The sequence below is a fragment of the Chenopodium album genome, chromosome 21, assembly GCF_948465745.1.
Source record: "Chenopodium album chromosome 21, dcCheAlbu1.1, whole genome shotgun sequence".
Classification (NCBI taxonomy): Eukaryota; Viridiplantae; Streptophyta; class Magnoliopsida; order Caryophyllales; family Amaranthaceae; genus Chenopodium; species Chenopodium album.
Genome location: NC_137854.1, coordinates 4,872,032 through 4,891,675, shown reverse-complemented (window position 1 = coordinate 4,891,675; position 19,644 = coordinate 4,872,032). Strand labels below are relative to the sequence as shown.

General features: G+C 31.0%; 4 pseudogenes; all 4 read left to right on the top strand.

Moving 5' to 3' along the window:
- The first annotated feature begins 2,448 nt into the window (after positions 1-2,448).
- Positions 2,449-3,504, top strand: LOC145601881 (E3 ubiquitin-protein ligase ATL76 pseudogene; annotated as a pseudogene).
- Positions 3,505-7,995: 4,491 nt separating this feature from the next.
- Positions 7,996-9,015, top strand: LOC145602561 (RING-H2 finger protein ATL78 pseudogene; annotated as a pseudogene).
- Positions 9,016-12,727: 3,712 nt separating this feature from the next.
- On the top strand, positions 12,728-13,495 carry LOC145602984 (RING-H2 finger protein ATL78 pseudogene; annotated as a pseudogene).
- A 4,679-nt stretch (positions 13,496-18,174) lies between these two features.
- On the top strand, positions 18,175-19,155 carry LOC145602836 (RING-H2 finger protein ATL78 pseudogene; annotated as a pseudogene).
- The last annotated feature ends 489 nt before the right edge of the window (positions 19,156-19,644 follow it).

Genomic DNA, 19,644 nt, shown 5'->3' with positions numbered 1-19,644 from the left:
GGTGTTGAAAGCTACTTTAAAGGAATATAATATTTACATATTCCCATTATTGATATTTATATATACAATGAAAGTATATGATAATTAATCAATTTCATGAAAAGGACAACTAAGATGCATGTCGATTTGGAGTTTTTCCAATTTATTTATAAAATCTTAACTTTTATTTAAGGTGCACATATTTTTAAAATACAAATTTAAAAGGTTACTAATTAATTTACTATAATCATGGAGGGCTTTTCACTAAAGTACTAAAACTATATACATTATGTTAATATCCCTTTTAAGCTTAGCACATATGCAGTATTACTGTATTAGGATTAGTATGTTGATTAGTTATATATAAATTATACACTTAATGGTACGGTGCTTTAATGAGAAGCCACATATTTAGTAAGTCACTTTGATTTTGCTTAATCAGATTACAGTAAATTAAAGTCCCAAGATTTAATGGATCCTGTGTTACATGGAGTAAGTTATGATTTCATTATCCTTTAGAATGCGGCAAATCAAATCCCACTGATCAATAATCTTGTGCAAGCTAATTAGGATTATTTCTTGTTCTATATTAAAACTTTTTGATGGGTATTAGTGACTCATTTGTGAGAGTTTCGAAAATGGGATTAGTTCATGCTTCTATTTGAACATGCTAATTAATAGTCAAAGGATTCTACTAAGATTAGTTTATATATTATCTATTAGACTATTATCCATTTGTCATATATATATATTGAGACTAGTGACTATATATGTTCTCATTTGTAACGCGAGCTTTAGGAGCTTATATTTGCCGGAGTTTCTTTATATAAGTTGAGTAGAATAAACAACCTAACCCTAACTAGTCTCTACAAGCGAAATCTAGTCAAGGGAAATTCTCAATAATAATTAAGCTAGTGCCTCAAATACTTCATTTAAAATTAACCATTGAAATCAAACTATCCTTGTAAAATGTACTTAATTAAATAATTAAATACCAATCTCAACAAGAGTTATCAATCTGCTTGTATGCAACCTTAGAAAAAAATTCTAAAAAAGCCAATATCTTTTAAATAGAGCTATATCACCATAATCTGAGCCAGATTAAATAAGCCCAATAAAACTGAGCTAAGTTTATGTCGTTCAAGTCACTTGGGCCCTGTTCTTTTGAGCTTCTGGGCAGAACAGACTCAACAGAGCAGAGCAGAGCAGATTTCAGCAGAGCAGAGCAGATTTCAGCAAAGCAGAGCAGAGCAGATTTCAGCAGAGCAGAGCAGATTTCAGCAAAGCAGAGCAGAGCAGAGCAGATTGAAGCAGAGCAGAGCAGAGCAAAGCAGAGCCGAGTAGAGCAGAGTAGATTTCATTATTATTACTAATATTATTATTATTACTATTATTATTATTATTATTACTATTATTACTACTACTACTACTACTAATACTATAATAATAATAATAGTAATGATTTATTATTGTTATTAAATATTAAATATTATTATTATTATTATTATTATTACTACTACTACTACTACTACTACTATTATTATAATCATTAAATTTTATTATTAAATATTAATTATTATTAATAATATTAATATTATTAAATATTAATTATATTATTATTATTAATATTATTATTAAATATTAATTATATTATTATTAATATTATTATTATTATTAAATATTAATTATTATTATTATTATTAAATATTAATTTTTAATAATATTATTATTAAATATTAATTATTATTATTATTATATATTAATTATATATTAATTATATATTATTATTATTATTAAATATTAATTATATAATATTATTACTAAATATTAATTATTAATATTAAATATTATTTATTTATTAATATTATTAAATATTAATTATTATTATCATTAAGTATTAATTATTTATTATTATTATTATTAAATATACATTATTATTATTATAATAATTCAATATTAAGTATTAATTTTAAGCAGAGCAGAGCAGATTGAAGCAGAGTAGAGCAGAGCAGATTTCAGCAGAGCAAAGCAGAGCAGCTCTAAAGAACGGGGCCTTGGTCTTGTTATTTTCACCAATTTTGGCTTCTTAAAAGGATGTCAAATTTGTCCTTTCTTTCTTCTTAAACTATCACCATAATTTCTCCTAATAGTCCACCGGTTCTCCCTAATGAGACAATATAGTCATAGAAATCTTTAAGTTCATTTCACCACTAACACAAAAATTGAACTTTTGATAATAGCCGAGTAGTATATATTTAAAAATTTCAACCACGTACAATATTTTATCTATATCTCACCACTCAAATTTTTTGTTTTGTTTTTACCTTCTATAAAAAAATAAATAAATAATAATTTTTTTTTTTAAAAAAAAAGAATGAAAACAAGGCCTCTATTTTTTAGTGCATTAGTCTCTATGTCGTTTATATATATATATATGGTTGGAGATAAAGATCAACCAACCATATCCACTCCAATATGCCACAATAACAAAATAAACATTCCACGAAAAAATAATCCACCATAAAATAAAGTTAGAATCTAGTATTTTTATATCTTCATCACTACTACATATATTCTCCACCCAACAACATAATTCTTAAGCTAGCTTAAAACTTTCATATTTCCTCTCTAAAAATATAGAAAAAAAATGATTCCTTCAACTTTTTCCCTCATTTCATCAAACCTTCATCAATATCCTAGAAGAATGTTACTACACTCCCCATTTTTCCATCATAGAGTACAACCTATAACCGCGACACCACCACCACCAACTGAACACCAAACGTACACGACCATGACACCAAGGCACAGTGGAAGCAGTATGGATGCTAATGTTGTCATGATCTTTTCAGTCTTGTTATGTTTACTAATCTTCTCGATATGTATTAATTGTTTAATTAGGTGCATGTTTAAGTGCCTAATTATGATTACTAATCGTAATACCCAAGAAAGAAGTCTACGTGATAATAAAGTGGTTATTTGTAGTGGTTTAGACAAAAGGGCATTAAAGACATTTCCAATGGTGAAATACTCGAAAGATGTCAAGGTTCAAGGATTGGGTAGTGAATGTGTTATATGTTTGGCCGATTTTAAGGGAGGAGAAAAACTAAGGATATTACCAAAATGCCATCATGGATTTCATGTTAAGTGTATTGATAAATGGCTTGGTTCTCAATCTTCTTGCCCTATTTGTAGGCAATCTTTGGTTGACACTTGTCAGAAGATCATTGATTGTGATCATGCTCATAATCATCAAGCATCATCATCATCGTCGCCATCGTCGCCATCGTCATCATCATCATCATCATCATCTTTACCTAGTGAGGTGGTTGTGATTAGTATTGTGCCACTTGAAAGAGAAGGTTTAGTAAGAGAGTAATTTAATTTAATCAATAGGCAATTAACTAACCATGCTAACTAGGTACTTAGGCTTGTAATCGTACAAAATTATAGCTCAAGATACATTTTCTGTTGGATTTCCAAATTATACAAAGAATTAACAATTTGCCATACTCTTTTGGTATCTCTTATGTGTTATATTTCGTATTCAAATTTATTGAATTATTGGTCTCAAATTATTAGTGTTGCTGTAAATTTGGTAGTGTAGTAATTTGATACTCAAAACACTTTTAAGAAACTTTTAGCTTATTAGATTAATAAGTTGGTGAAATTGTGAAAATAACGAAACCTAAGGTGTGGTTGATTACCTAGGTAGTTAAGTTGGTTAAATTTTTTTTTTTTTACATAATTGACTAGTTATAAGTTGTAGCTAGATCAGATGTAAGAAAAAGGCGAATATAATAGGGTTAAAAAAAAGTCATGCTTCCTCGTATATTTGCATCTCCCAATAATTAATAAATAAGTGCATGGGTTGGGACTTGAGGATGGGATGCTTGTAACGTTAACCTGAGGTCAGGGCCGACGATCCAAACATGCATGAACAATATTTTGTTGGTCATTTGAAATTAAGAAGGGGATGGAAATCATGGAAATGCAATTAAGAATTAAAGATATAATGATAAATTGATTATAATTATAGTCGAAGTGTAAATGTTTTTATTAATAGAATAGAAATAGAATACTCTAGTATATGTTAATGTAAAGTACATTACATCAAACCGTTAGACTATAAAGTATGGATAATTTAAGTTATAACAATTGATCACCAAATTCACAAGTAAGTTTTAACTAATTTTCCAACATGGCTCATAATTTAGAGTTGGTTATGTGGAGGTCCAATTCCGATCCATTGCATACAACTATAACACAAATACTTACAATGTAACTATATTGTAGTACACAATTTAATATAATTTGGTCCTAAAAAAAATAGTAAAATACTAAGTATATACAATGTAATTTGTTCATTATTTATTATTTGATCATCATGAAGTTAAAATGGAAACATATTCTAGTTATATTTCAATTGAATCTTATCATATATAGGCTCAAAAGTAACTCTTTATTGGTATGGATTCATTATTCAAATTTATTTTCTCTTCTAGCTAGCTAGTCGAGTCAATTCTAAATCAAAAACCGAACTTACTTGTCATCCCACTTTTATTAAAAGGTTTAACTCCAAGGGTCCGAGCCTTTCGATCGATATGTCTCATTCCTTAAACAGGTTAAGCCACCTAGGACTGGTCTGGATCCCACACGGAAGGCATAACATAATGAGGCCATAGTCCATAATATTTGATAATCATAACAACTGAAAATTGAAAGGAAAGCATATTATAAAGAACACATACATCCCCACTAAATGGTGGTTGCTGTAACACATAGTACATTGTATATCTTTTCAGAATCTATGAATTATTTTATATATACTCTTTGAAAAGGACATAACAAAATATTGCTTATTTATTTCCATGATAAAAAATAGACTCAAAAAGCAGTCTTTTTTCGTTTAATTAAGTTCATAATGATCTCTTTGTTTATCAGCCAAGAAGAATGAAGGGCATATACTTGATTGGTTTAAATTAGATTGAGATCTAAGCCTACTTGCAAGCATAAATTTTGATTAAAAATGTTAACTTTACGACAAATTTAGAGCAGATTCTTTAAAATCTTGAATTTATCAAGTTCGATCATATGCTCAAATTTTTTAATTTCCACATTCCAACAAAAGAATGGCAAGTGTGGTACGGTTTAATTTTAAGACAATGATTATTTGTTTCAAGATATGACACATAAATGATAAAGTTATCACAGACGCGTTCATTTGTGTCTCAACTGCTCTTTAGAGATATACTGTAGTTTATAAGTTAATGATATTTTTATATGGAACTTACTTAAATTAATAATGAATACATAAAATACAAATAGTTTGAGGGACATACAATAATGACTCACCATATTTTTTTCTTAATTTCAATCATGTATGCATCAAGAACAGATTGCAAGAATCTTCCTTTCACCTTTCTTTCTCAACTAAATTCATGAACTCACTATTCTTGTTGTACCAAATAGTCTAATCTCACAATCAGTTGCATTGACTTAAGCTTGTAATGACCACTATATAGCTGCAAAACTTTCTCCACATATAACTCTGCTTTTACCTCAAATAATTCAAAAAAAAAGTCAACTCCATCAAAGTATATGGTCACTATCTATCACATATGATAGTTTGACAAGGTGTTGAGGTGAGTTCCCACACTAAAGGTAAACCATTGTATTTTGTCCTAGGCATCGGAGCATACCATGATTCTGGTTGTAAATTTCCACCCTAACCAATTTAACTAGTCATAATGAACGATGTGGTCGATAAATGGATCATGACTTAGATTAAAGATTTGATCTAAATACGACTTAAATTAGATAGATTGGTTGAACATACAATGAATTAGTGATATACGAATATTTCTCAATAGATTATTCTTTATTAATGTAAAAGAGATGTAAGGTCTAAGGGAAAATTTTGTAGGCAGATAGAGTCATAGTCTCATTAGGGAGTTGCTATTTAATCATGCTCATTTCTATGTTGTCATTGATCTATAGGAAAAGAGGGAAATTCTGTTTTACTTATGTATTTTACTGTAAGCTTTATAAGTACTAGCATAATGCTTGCTAGGTCTTGCATTAGACATTTAGACGGCTATACCCTACTAGGCTACGTTACTTAACATTGACTTTGGCAATAAAGAAATTGGCATAGATGTTAGCTTAGATTGAGCGTGTCGTAGGTATTGAATTGGATTGAATACAACTAAGGTTGAGCCGTCGAGGTATTGAACACTCCACATGCGACTTATTGTTCACGTGTTTAAAAATGATGATGATTGTCTTATACTTGAAGAGGTTATTAATACGAAATAAGTTTTTTTTTTTTAAACTTAATTTAGCACAATCATCCTAATTCATAATTAGAGCTTTTATTTTGAAAACTAACATGTTGTGACTAAATCATAGCAAATGTGGTTTTAGAATCTATGAGTAAAATTTGTTTACACTTCATAGATAAACTTCAATTCCTTTATTAACGTGAATAGTGAAGAACTTCAATAAGTAGCATAAAGCATACTCTTTAAACTAAGAACATACTTTAATTGGTTTATAAGGCATTATTTTTTAGAATGAAACAAGCTTAGAGATAAGACTACACTTGCTGATAAAATACGAATTATTATCACCCCACTTTCATGTAATAATCATATAATAGTATGATAATTATATGTTGTCGATCTATGTGTTTGGACGGCTATACCCCGCAAAATTGTAAATATAATTATAAGCTAGATTACCACTAAATAAATTATATAAATTCTTATCATATGATTCAGCTGATCACCATGCCACCATCCATGAACCATGCCACCCACCCAACCCATAACATCTAACCCATTTTTAGTCTTTCGGTTGACCCGTCAAATTCTATCTCCGTGTTTGGTTGGACCCATTTTGATTATACTATAGTACCTACTTAATTAATTATCTTTTTCTTTTGAGCAATAATAATGCCCACTTAATCTTGATTAATACACGTGTACTGTTGGATCTTAACCACTTTGCTCATTCCTACACGTGTCATCATCCTAAGCAAGGCAAAAATATTAGAATTATACGCCTTTGGTTTGACTAGTTTAAAGACTAAAGGGGGATATGTAACTTAATGAAAATGTGGAGATTAATCATGTTTACAAGTGTAAAGTACACATTTTCTTGTCAAGTTACGAACAATTCTACCACTTTTATTAATCCGGAATATATAGAGAAATTGAAGATGATTGAGATAATATATTGATTTATTTATGTATTTATTTTTGAGGAAATATACTTGAATTGAGTTGCATAAACAAGAACGCTATATGAGATTATGAGCGTATTTCAATCACCCATTTCACGTAAATTAACATTGTAAATCGATGGTTATTATAAACTTCATTTTGATTAATCCTCTTATTGATTTGTAGAATACATTTGTTAAACACAAAACTTGCTAGATCAGAATTTGACATAGATCTTGTGTTAGGATAGAATTAACAAATCAATTTTTTATTCGAGTTTGATGATGTCTTAAAGAGACATAATTAAGTTAGCTGCTTAAATAACTACTCTCATATATTGAAGACTAACGTATTGTTTCAAGTTTCAACTCAATATATTAAGGGCTTAATTGGTAAATAAACTGAAGAGAGTTAGTTATTTAAAAATAAACAGTTTAAAGACTTTAAACACAAAAAAGCCAAAGAACAAACTTGCAACGAAATAGTTTATCGGCCTAATCCTTGTACATAAATTAAGAACATGTAGCTAAGAGCCTAAGATAGTAGATAAACTCGAGAAACTTAACTTTATTGTATAAGCAAGGAAATAACCAAGTAGTATACAAATTACTTAATTAAATAATAAGTTAAACGTTCCCAAAGATACACATATCCTTGTCAACTACAAACATAGCACGCTAATAAAATATGTATAGGATCTACAAAATCAAAACTTTATAATTGTATAACTTTTGCGCACTATATATTCATCTTCCAACACAACCACAATTCCACATCCAACTCTATCCTCATCTCCCACAACAATAATAATACATACATAGTCTATTTTTTTGCAAGAACAAAAAATTAAACATGATTCCTTCAACTTCCTTTTCTACTATTCCTCAAGAAATCATAACCAATCTTCATTATTCTAGAAGATTACTACTCCACTCATCACCACCTACAATTGAAGCACCATCACCAACCTACCAAGTCCTAGACCCGAACTCGGGCCATGGCAACACCGGCTTTGATGCTAACATAGTCATGATCCTCGCGGTCTTGGTATGCGCGTTGATATGCTCGTTATGCATAAACACCGTCATAAGGTGTGTGATCAAGTGCTCAAGTATGATTACCGGCGAGCCTAATTACTACTTAAACATGGTTAGTCATGATCAAAAGAAGAAAAAATGTAATGGCTTAGACAAAAGGGCATTAAAGACATTTCCAGTGGTGAAGTACTCAAAGGAGGTGGAAATTCAAGGGTTGGGCACTGAGTGTGTGATATGTTTATCAGAGTTTAAGGGTGGTGAAAAAGTTAGGATATTACCAAAATGCCATCATGGTTTTCATGTTAAATGCATTGATAAATGGCTTGGTTCTAATTCATCTTGCCCTACTTGTAGACAATCTTTAGTTGAAACTTGTAACAAGATTATTGGTTGTGGTAATGATCATCAAACCACATCATCATCGTCGTCGTCGTCCTCGACATCATCAACAACATCAACAACAACAACACCACCACCACCATCAAGGGATATGATTGTAGTGAGTATTGTGCCACTTGAAAGGGAAGATTTGGTAAGAAGTTATAGAAGTGAAGTTGCTCAAAGCTAGCCAAATTCTAGCTTAAATTAGTAGTATTTTGTAGGTTTATCTTAATTCAAAGATCAGAGTAAAAAATTAGGGAGATTTTAGCAATTATATGATTAATTGGTTTAGTTGCGCACATGATAGATATTACATACAAGTACAAATTTATTACGAGCGGTTCTTAATTGTTCATCTTGCAAGTGTATAAACAAAAGAGCAATAATTAACAATTCCTGCTTTGGCCATTTGTTTTATCCTTGATCTCCTTTAAATTACTGTCAAAATTATTGGATTGAATGTTTTTTCAAGGCGTATTTTCAATAATAGATTAAGTAAGACAAATTATAATTTGACTTGCCATATCAACATTTCTGGCTATACCATTTATCATTTTAATTATAATTTTCCGGAATGGTATCAACCTCATTATATTATATCATCAATTGATGCCGGTACTAATATATCTATCTTTTTTCTCTATATATAGACTTCAGTAGAGTACGTTGTTTTGGGTAGATAGTTCAATTTATAAATTAAACCCACACTCCCATGGTCAAGCTAAGCAAGCTCTAATTATGTAGCTAGCCATAAAATTTTCGATGAGCTACAACTACACCCTAGCTAGGATCGGAGTTGCAATAATTTACAATGATATATCTTTAAATGTGCGTGCAAAATGTTAAATTAAATGCTACAATAAGATCACTATCGACATCAAATAGGTCTTTATTTGAATATTTGTGTATTGTTGCAAAGCTTAATTTATGTATATGATCTCATTCCACCAAAAGCTCTTAGATTGTGAAGCCGGTGAGGGTAACTTATTAAGGAGTACTAACTAAAGAGCTTCTAGATCATCATTTTTTTTTCTAGATCATACTAGCTTGCAATTGACAGGAGATGCACACATTTTCATCTAAATTTTGTTAGTAGAGTTAAGAGACATGATATGACACATTAAAAAAAAATTCATGCTGCTCTAATTATGTTGAAACCCATTGTAGCCCACTTATGAGTATCCCACATTGGAGAAAGAGGAGAGATGGTTTCACTTTATAAGGTAGAGGAGTACCTCCTACTATTGCCAATTGGTTTTAGTATGGAAGCTCCAAAGCCTTATTTGTGGACCTAACTCTCCTCCTTCTTGTTCGGGTTGCCCAGTACATGAAAATGTAAATGGTTTCTATTTTCTGAGATATCTAAACTTCCAATTTCCAAATGTAACGGGTTTATTATATTTTTATTGATTAAAAAAAATCGCTTCAAATTTTATTTAAGGTCAATTTTGCCAGCTGGGACAGACTTTCACGGGGCCCACTGTTATTGGCTAAATACAATATTTCTCCAAATTTTTTTTCTTGAAGGCATATTTCTCCAATTAAGCTATTTGAAGCCATACTACATTTTCAATCCTTTTTTCTTATGATCCTCACACCCATGATCAATTACTCGTATATATTTTGGTTTATTGTTACTTTTTTTTTTTTCCAAATAAATAATATACAAATATGAGGATAATATTTCTCAAAATTAAGAAGTAAACTATGAAACCAATTGACTATTGATGCAGTGATAATTGAGGTTGTACTTGGTAAGAAAGACCGTGTATTCGACCTCTTGCAACAACAATTGAAAGGGTATTAAAACCTAGCCATTTAAAACAAATCCCTGAATTCAGAAAAGCCCAAAGGATGAATCGGGTTGAAACACCAAAAAAAGTAAACTATGACGATTGATAGTATTTACTGTCCATGAACGAAATACGGAGTAATAATATTTAAGAGCAATCGTGTCGTCAAAAAAAGAAAAAAATAGCAATCGTACCAAGAAAAAGATCGTGCTTTTGGGAACCGGCGGAGATTTGATGTCTTTAATTTTCTTCCAAACACCAACCAAAACTTTGTAACTATAATCTTGTATAATCATACTTGTTTGAATTATTGTTTAATGTTTCTTTAAGAGGGTGGTAAATTGCCACTCTCTTATCTTGGCTAAATTCAATCATTTAATTAAGTAAATCAGCTAATGAAGCTTAATAGTTTATCCAGTGTTTTATCACTTTAAGATGGTTGATATATAAATATCTTGTACGTGATACGGAGTATTAGTGCAAGATATTAATAGTGAGCTGCTATGCATGCTCTTGATATATAAATATCTTATATTATGATACTGAGTACAACTGTACAAGTGCAGGATATTAAGCAGCTGATATTAACTTTTACTACACAAATAGAATATAAAATCATGCACATATATTAGTTTAAGATAAGATCTTAAAACTTTACAAGAAGGGAGTTAATGGAGAAGAAGAAAAGAGAAGCACGTTTTTGAGGGAAGACCGAGCTTTAAAATTAAAGTTCTTAATTAATAAACTTAAAATGTCTTTAATATAATTTGTAGATTTCAACTAGTATATTGGATCGATTTTCAGTTAGATCGGCTCATCTTTTGCCAGTTTCGTTTTGGTCATCTTGTTATAGACTTTTGGTATGACTTGACAGGGTCAATTAAGTCCGGTCGATGTCATTTTGGGCTTTCATAATTTAAGTCATTGGTTTAGGGTACATTTCAAAATTGGTCAAACAAATTTCAATTTAGACCGATATTTGATTCAATTCAGTAAGTCAAGTCAAGTCAATATAGACCGAGTTAATTTGGCACATAAGGACGACAATAATAGCGGGTCTTTAGATTCATCATTGCGTGTGTTGACTAAGGTTAGTCAACTATTTCAATCTTTAAAATCTATATTGTATTTCATAAGACTCTAACAATATATTTATAGTATTTGAATTTGATTACTCGAGATTGAATAGATATATTTTTTCCTTGTAAATTTTAGATGGCCTTCATTTCATCTTTTATTTGTATAATCCAATCAGCACTAGGTAGAAAAACTCTTTTATCAAAGCAAAACTCCCGTTAGTATACCCTCTGAAAATAAATTAAAGACTCCCACTTAGCACTTTCTAAATATAAACTTGTTAATATATCCAAACACTTGAAAAGGACTAACAAGGTGCTTGCTTACAAATTTACAATATAGGACGTATAGTTTGTATTAACAATAGCAAATACTCATAATTAATGTAATTAAGTATCAAAAGAGCAAGCAAGTTGATAGGGTATAAGTAATTGTGAGATCCAGCTACTTATTGCATGGCTTAATGCAATAACGTCTTTTTGAATCAGACTTGTGGTATAGGATGCACGCAAATTAAATAATATACGAGGTGATCTTTTGTTTTTACTCTTAAACACCATGTATAACCTAACATCTTAGAGATTTATGTGAACTTGAAACTTGCTAGGCTTGTCACTCACTTCCGTTTTCTTAATAACCACTAGATTGAATCAATAACGAAATTATCTTCACTTATTTTTTTAAAAGATCATTGAATACATAATAATAATTTCTCGTCGTGTACTAAAACTAACCTGACTGGATAATTTAATTCTGATAAATAACATAGGAAGTACAATATAAAGAAACTAGAGTAGACTTAATAAAACTTGTTTACCTCTTGCGTAAGTAGAATTTCACATCATCAACGCCAATCCACAGCATGCATGCCGATCATAAACTCGAAAAAACATAACTTCCTACATACAAACCTATATACGACCAACTATATGTTATACAACAAAGTACTTAATTACATAATAAAAGTATACAAAGTACTTAATTAAATAATAAGGTATAGAATGCCAAGGATACACTACATATCCTTGCTAACAACAAACATATAGAATGCAAAAATTGCAAATAAGATATACTTCTATATACTATATATGATCTACAAAATCTATACTTTTTGTAGCTTTAGGCCACTATATATTCATCCTCCAACACAACCACAATTCCACATCCAACTCTATCCACTCCTTCCACATTAATAATAATACATACTCTCTTTTTTCTTTTACAAACCAAAAACATGTTTCCTTCAACTTCCTTTTCTTCTTCTACTCCCCAAGAAATCATTATTAACCTTCATTATTCTAGAAGATTACTACTTCACTCTCCATTCCACCATTCACCACCTACATCAGAAGCACCAACACCAACCTACCAAGTCCTAGACCCGAGCTCAAGCCATGGCAACCCCGGCTTTGATTCTAACATAGTCATGATCCTCGCGGTCTTAGTATGCGCGTTAATATGTTCATTTTGCATAAACACCATCATTAGGTTTGTGATCAAGTGCTCATTTATAATTACCGGAGAGCCTAGTTATTACCTAAACATACTTAATCATGAACAAAAGAAGAAAAGTTGCAATGGTTTAGACAAAAGGGCATTAAAGACATTTCCAGTGGTGAAGTACTCAACCGAGGTGCAAATTCAAGGGTTGGGCACTGAGTGTGTGATATGTTTATCAGAATTTAAGGGTGGTGAAAAAGTTAGGATATTACCAAAATGCCATCATGGTTTTCATGTTAAGTGCATTGATAAATGGCTTAGTTCTAATTCTTCTTGCCCTACTTGTAGGCAATCTTTAGTTGAAACTTGTCAAAAGATTATTGGTGGTGATGATCATCAGACTACCTCATCTTCATCATCAGCCACATCATCTTCATCATTATCGTCGTCGACATCATCAACAACAACATCATCATCAAGGGAGATGATTGTAGTGAGTATTGTGCCACTTGAAAGGGAAGATTTGGTGAGAAATTACAGGAGTGAAGTTGCTCAAAGCTAGCCATATTCAGTAGTTTGTTGATTTTGTAGATTTTTGTTAATTTAAAGAGTAAAAAATTAGATAGATTTTAACAATTTTATGATTAATTAATCTGTTTAGTTGTGCACATGATTAATATTATATCAATTATAACAATGAGTAGTTCTTAATTGTTGTTCATCTTGCAAGTGTACAAACAAACAAAAGAGCAATAATTTGCAATTCCCTGCTTTGGTTATTTATTTTTGTCCATAACCTCCTTTAAATAATTGTCAGTATTATTGGCTTATGAATTGAACGACCTAACATATATTGATGCACTAATTTATCTAATTTAATTTCCCTTTTAAATAAATTACTACAAAGTGTCAAAGTATGTTGTTTTGGTTGATATTTCGATCAAAAAATCCACACACTTCAATGGTCATACTAAGCAAACTCTATTATAGTATTATGTAGCCAGAGAGAATTTCAAGCTACAACGACTGCACCTCAGGATCGCGGTTGTAATAAGTTACGATAGATAAATATCAGTTTGTTCAATAGTATATGAGTAAAATTTAATGCTACAATAAGATGTAAATTATGCTAAAGCATTGTAATTTAATTTTATGGAATTGGACTGTCAATGACACCAAATAATAGGTCGATCACATAATATATGAAAGCTTGGAATGTAGCTTAATATGTATCTCATTCCACATATATCAAAGTTAAGCTCTTATGTTGTGAGGATGGGGGTAGCTTAAAGGAGTTTCTAGATCATTTATTCAGACTATTTTCTCAACTATACTAGCATCTATACTTTATTATTATTATTATATATTAAAAAGCGTTCCTAAGAAAGTCTATGTGCCACGTCACCCACTCAACTTCTTATTACGCCATGTCACCCACTCAACACCACGTGGCTCTACCTTCTTATATATTTTGCAATTCTCATTGCATGTCATGCACTAATATTAAAAATAAATATTTGTTCTCCACAAGATTTGAACATTTAACCTCTAACTCTAAAGTTGAGCATCTTACCACAAAACTATAAATATTTGTTCTCCACAAGATTTGAACATTTAACCTCTAACTCTAAAGTTGAGCATCTTACCACAAAACTATAGAACATTTTATGTTACTTTTTGACACAAATATTAATATATTTAACATATTATTTACAAGAAAAAAATTTAATGACCCGGGACATCGCCCGGGCCCAAACACTAGTTAATGAAGTTAAATAGAGAAACAATAATCGTTTTAAAACACCAATAGATATAAACTAATCTCAATAAAAAAAAAAAAAAAAAAAAAAGAATGAATCTATTGAATTATATTGATAAAATATATTTTGTTAAGAGTAAACATATGTGAGTTGGAGCTAACTGCCTCACAATGAACAAGAGAAAGAATGATAACCATCATTTATTCATTTAAGTGTTGTGAACTACTTCACGTCTTATTAGCGGATTTCAGGATGAAACTTTGTTAGGATTGTGTATTGCTAGATTGTTCAGGTGATTTTGCTAAAATATAAGATGTTTCACAATTCACACCCACATTTCTATTAGGAAAAAAGTAATTTGCTAAAATATAAGATGTTTCACAATTCACACCCACATTTCTATTAGGAAAAAAGTAATGTAATTACTTACAATTAGTCAATTACAACATTACAAGTAATAACATTCAAAATACAATATATACTCAATTTTCAAAATAATATCCAAATCTAACGGGCTTCATTTCTTGTAAAGGCTTCAAATTATATTTAAGGGCACTTTTGCCAACTAGGAGTCTAGGACAGACACACATGGGGCCCAGCCCTGTGGGCTTAACCCGCTTAATAATGCAATTACACTTATATTTTTCCACTTAAGTTGGTCTACTTAATAATGCATTACTATTTACTATGATAGTAATGTGACTTAGCTAGCTGTTGAAGGCATACACCTACACTCAATTATCCATTGTTAATGTTATTCTATTTTTTCAAAAATAAAAACATATATGAAATTTAGTATTATTTTTTCTTAAATCTAAAGACTAACTTATGGCCGAATAAAAAAAGTTCACCTATCATGACTAATAGTAAAAAATAAAAATACAAAAATTTACTATCTATAAATGAATAAAGGTCTTTTATCCGATAAAATAATATTTAGAACAATTGTACCAAGAATAGAATCGTGCTTTTTGGAAATAGGCAGATTTGATTTCGTTAATTTTCTTCTAACACCAATCAAAACGCGACAATGTAACTATAATCTTGTTTAATGATACTTGTTTGAATAGTTTAATGTTTCTTCAAGAGAGTTGTAAGTTGCAATCTCTTGTCTTAGCTATAATGAAGCTTAATAGCATTTCCGGTACTTTATCACTTTAAGACCGTTGATACATAAATATCTTTCTAATACGTTACGACGGTCCTTACGGAGTGTTAGTGCAAGATATTTATTAAGCTGCTTTTGATATATAAATATCTTATGATGATATATTGAGTATTTTTTTTTGACAAAAGATATATTGAGTATTAATGCAAGATATAACCTGCTGATGGGGCAGATATAGCCTTGGTTTAAGTTGGGTCTTTATTTATTTATTTATTTTTTTTTTTTTTTTACGACGAGCTTGGTGAATTTCATTTCAAGTTAGTTTGGGTCATCATCATCTTGTTTTGGTACAATTCAAGTTTGGTCATACCAGTTTTAACTTGGGCCAATTTTTGATTTATGTCAAGATAGGTTTGGGTCGTTTTCGATTTATGTTTCTAAGGTAGGTTAGGTCAATTTAGACCGAGTCAAAAAAACTTGTTATGTATGAATAGAAGTGGGTATTTAGAATTTTTTTTCATGCCGACCAAGGTCATTCAACTATTCCAATCTCTAAAATCTATAAAATTTTAAGTGACGTACTGAATTTTCAAAGCCTCTAATATAATAAATGTGATTACTCGATAATGAATAGATATATAATTTCGTTATTGTAAATTAGATGGCCTTCATTTTCTCGTATATGATGTGTACTTCAACACTTTATGTATAAAAACTCTTTTGTAAAAGCAATCATACTCCCACTTAATAGTACTTTATTATCTGAAAATAAACTTATTACTCGTAATATATATCCAAACACTTGAAAAGGACTAACAAGATGCTTGCTTACTATATACTACGCATGTTTTATATTAAATCAATAGCAAGTATTAAGTATATGTACTAAAAAACAGCCAAGTTGATAGGGTACAACCGTACAAGTAATCGAATTGTGAGATCCAGCTACTAATTGCATGCCTTAATGTAACGTCTTTTTGAATCGAACTTGTGGTATAGAATGCTAAGCTAGCAAATTAAATACGAGATAATCTTTTGCTTTTAATCTTAAAAATGCATGTTATAGTTTTATGTCAACTTGAAACTTGCTAAGCTTGTGAGTCACTTAGTATTCTTAATTAACCACTAAATTGGACAATTGGATCAATAATCGCAAGAAGCTTATCTTCTCCTTTCAAGTAATATAACTGATCCAATTAGAATGACTAGATTCAGACCAATAACATCTCTATTACTCTTATAATTGTACATACGAGGTCTATGTGGATAGATGGCAATATCCCGCAAGATTGTAACAACGTAGCACTTTCAAGATCACTTGCGCTGGTATGGATGTTGAACATGTACTCGCTGTGAATAGTAGTAGACTGCGGGTATAAAAGTTTTAGGTGGGTGTAAGTATGGAGTTACTTACACCCATACCGTACCGCCCATTTGCCATCCCTACTGATTTCACTTTTTCGTTTGACCCGTCAAATTGTAACTCCATGTTTGGGCCCGGCTAGAATGTTTATAATACCTACTTAGAAGCTAGATTAACAGCACAAGTGTATAGGCGTATAGCATAATCTTAACTAATTTTTCTCAATTTTACTCGTGTCGGTCCGCCTACTAAACATGTGTAAAGTACACACTCTCAGGTCAAAATGTCAAATTACATACCAACTATTCAACTATTGATCTACCACTTAGCAAACCGTTAGTGAAGCAGTGTTCTGGTAGATATGAAGTGTAAATTATTATTATAAAATGACTTTCAAAAAAATTAATATACCTTTAAAAATATGATATTTTTATTGTACGTACTTAAGAAGGTTTTGCTGGGCCAGATTTTAATTTCTCACACATGAGTCTGACACGACTTTATCTACTCCTTCTCTATCTCATTCTTTCTTCCTAAGTACAAACTTATATATGACCAACTAATATTGAAAGTTCTTAGAGCCTTTTCTGATTTACTGAACTGAACTCAATTGATTCGAACTGAATAGAACTGAATTGAATAGATCTAGTTGAAATGCATTATTTATGAGAGAAGAAAATTAGAAACTGAACTGAACCAAAGTGAACTGAACTGAACTAAACTGATTGATGCTGAACTAAAGTGAACTGAACTGAACTGAAATTAAGCTGAAGAGATTAGGCCCTTAATAAACATCAAAATAGTATACTAAATACTTGATTAAATATTAGTAAAAGGTAAAGAAAGCCAAGGATAAAGATACATATCATATCCTTGCCAACAACGAACAAACATATAGAATGCAAAGAAGATATAGGTAGAGGATCCACAAAATCTATACTTTTTATAACTTTAGGCCACTATATATTCATCTTCCAACACAATCACAATTCCACATCCAACTCTATCCACTCCCCTCACAACAATAATAATCTCTCTTTTTCTTTACCAAAATCCAAACTAAAAACATGTTTCCTTCAACTTCCTTTTCTTCTATTCCCCAAGAAATCATTACTAACCTTCATTATTCTAGAAGATTACTACTTCACTCCCCATTCCACCCTTCACCCCCTACAACAGATGCTCCAACACCAACCTACCAAGTCCTAGACCCGACTTCGAGCCATGGCAACCCCGGCTTTGATGCTAACATAGTCATGATCCTCGCGGTCTTAATATGCGCGTTAATATGTTCGTTTTGCATAAACGCCATCATTAGGTTTGTGATCAAGTGCTCAAGTTTGATTACCGGTGAGCCTAATTACTACCTAAACATAATTAGTCATGATCAAAAGAAGAAAAAATGTAATGGCTTAGACAAAAGGGCATTAAAGACATTTCCAGTGGTGAAGTACTCAAAGGAGGCGGAAATTCAAGGGTTGGGTACAGAGTGTGTGATATGTTTGTCAGAGTTTAGGGGTGGTGAAAAAGTTAGGATATTACCAAAATGCCATCATGGTTTTCATGTTAAGTGCATTGATAAATGGCTTGGTTCTAACTCTTCTTGCCCTACTTGTAGACAATCTTTAGTTGAAACTAGTCAAAAGATTATTGATTGTAATGATGATCATCAAACTACCTCATCATCATCGTCATTGTCGTCGTCTTCGTCGTCTTCAACTACATCATCATCATCTAGGGAGATGATAGTAGTGAGTATCTTGCCACTTGAAAGGGAAGATTTGGTGCGAAATTACAGGAGTGAAGTTGCTCAAAGTTAGCCAAATTCTACTTGTCTTTTTTTGTAGGAATTTCTTGATTTAAATAGTAGGGAGATTTTTTAACAATTGTTTAAAATTTTGTTTAGTAGTGCACATGATAGATATTTCGGAGTGAGTAAGTATTAATAGTAAATAGAAATTCCATGCTTTGGTCATTTGATTTGTCTTCAATTTACGTAAAAAAATTGTAGATATTATTGGATTAATCCTTTTTCGAGAGTAAGTTCGATGATTAACTAAGATGTACCACTTATTACTTTTGTCATATCCACATTTCAAATATTATCAATCTTCTCAATTGGAAGCTATATATGACACATGAAACATAAACCATGCTACATGTTTGGGTCCAATTTAGTCCAATTGGGCCTAGTCATTAAATGATCCAATTAAAAGCCCAAGGTCAAGGTTCAACTCTCCAATTGTGCTAAAGTCAAGATCAGTCAACAAGGCAAGTCAATTGGGCCAAGGCCCACTTCTCCCATATATGCAAAGGTATAAAAGTCATCAGTATCTCATTTGTACATTCATTCACACAAAGCCTCAAGCAATTAATTCTCTTGCATAGCTTTCTCTCTCTACACATTGTACTGACTTTAGCATCGGAGGGGCCTTCCTCGGCAACACCCCCGAGGCTAGTTTACGTGTCTTTGCTGTGCA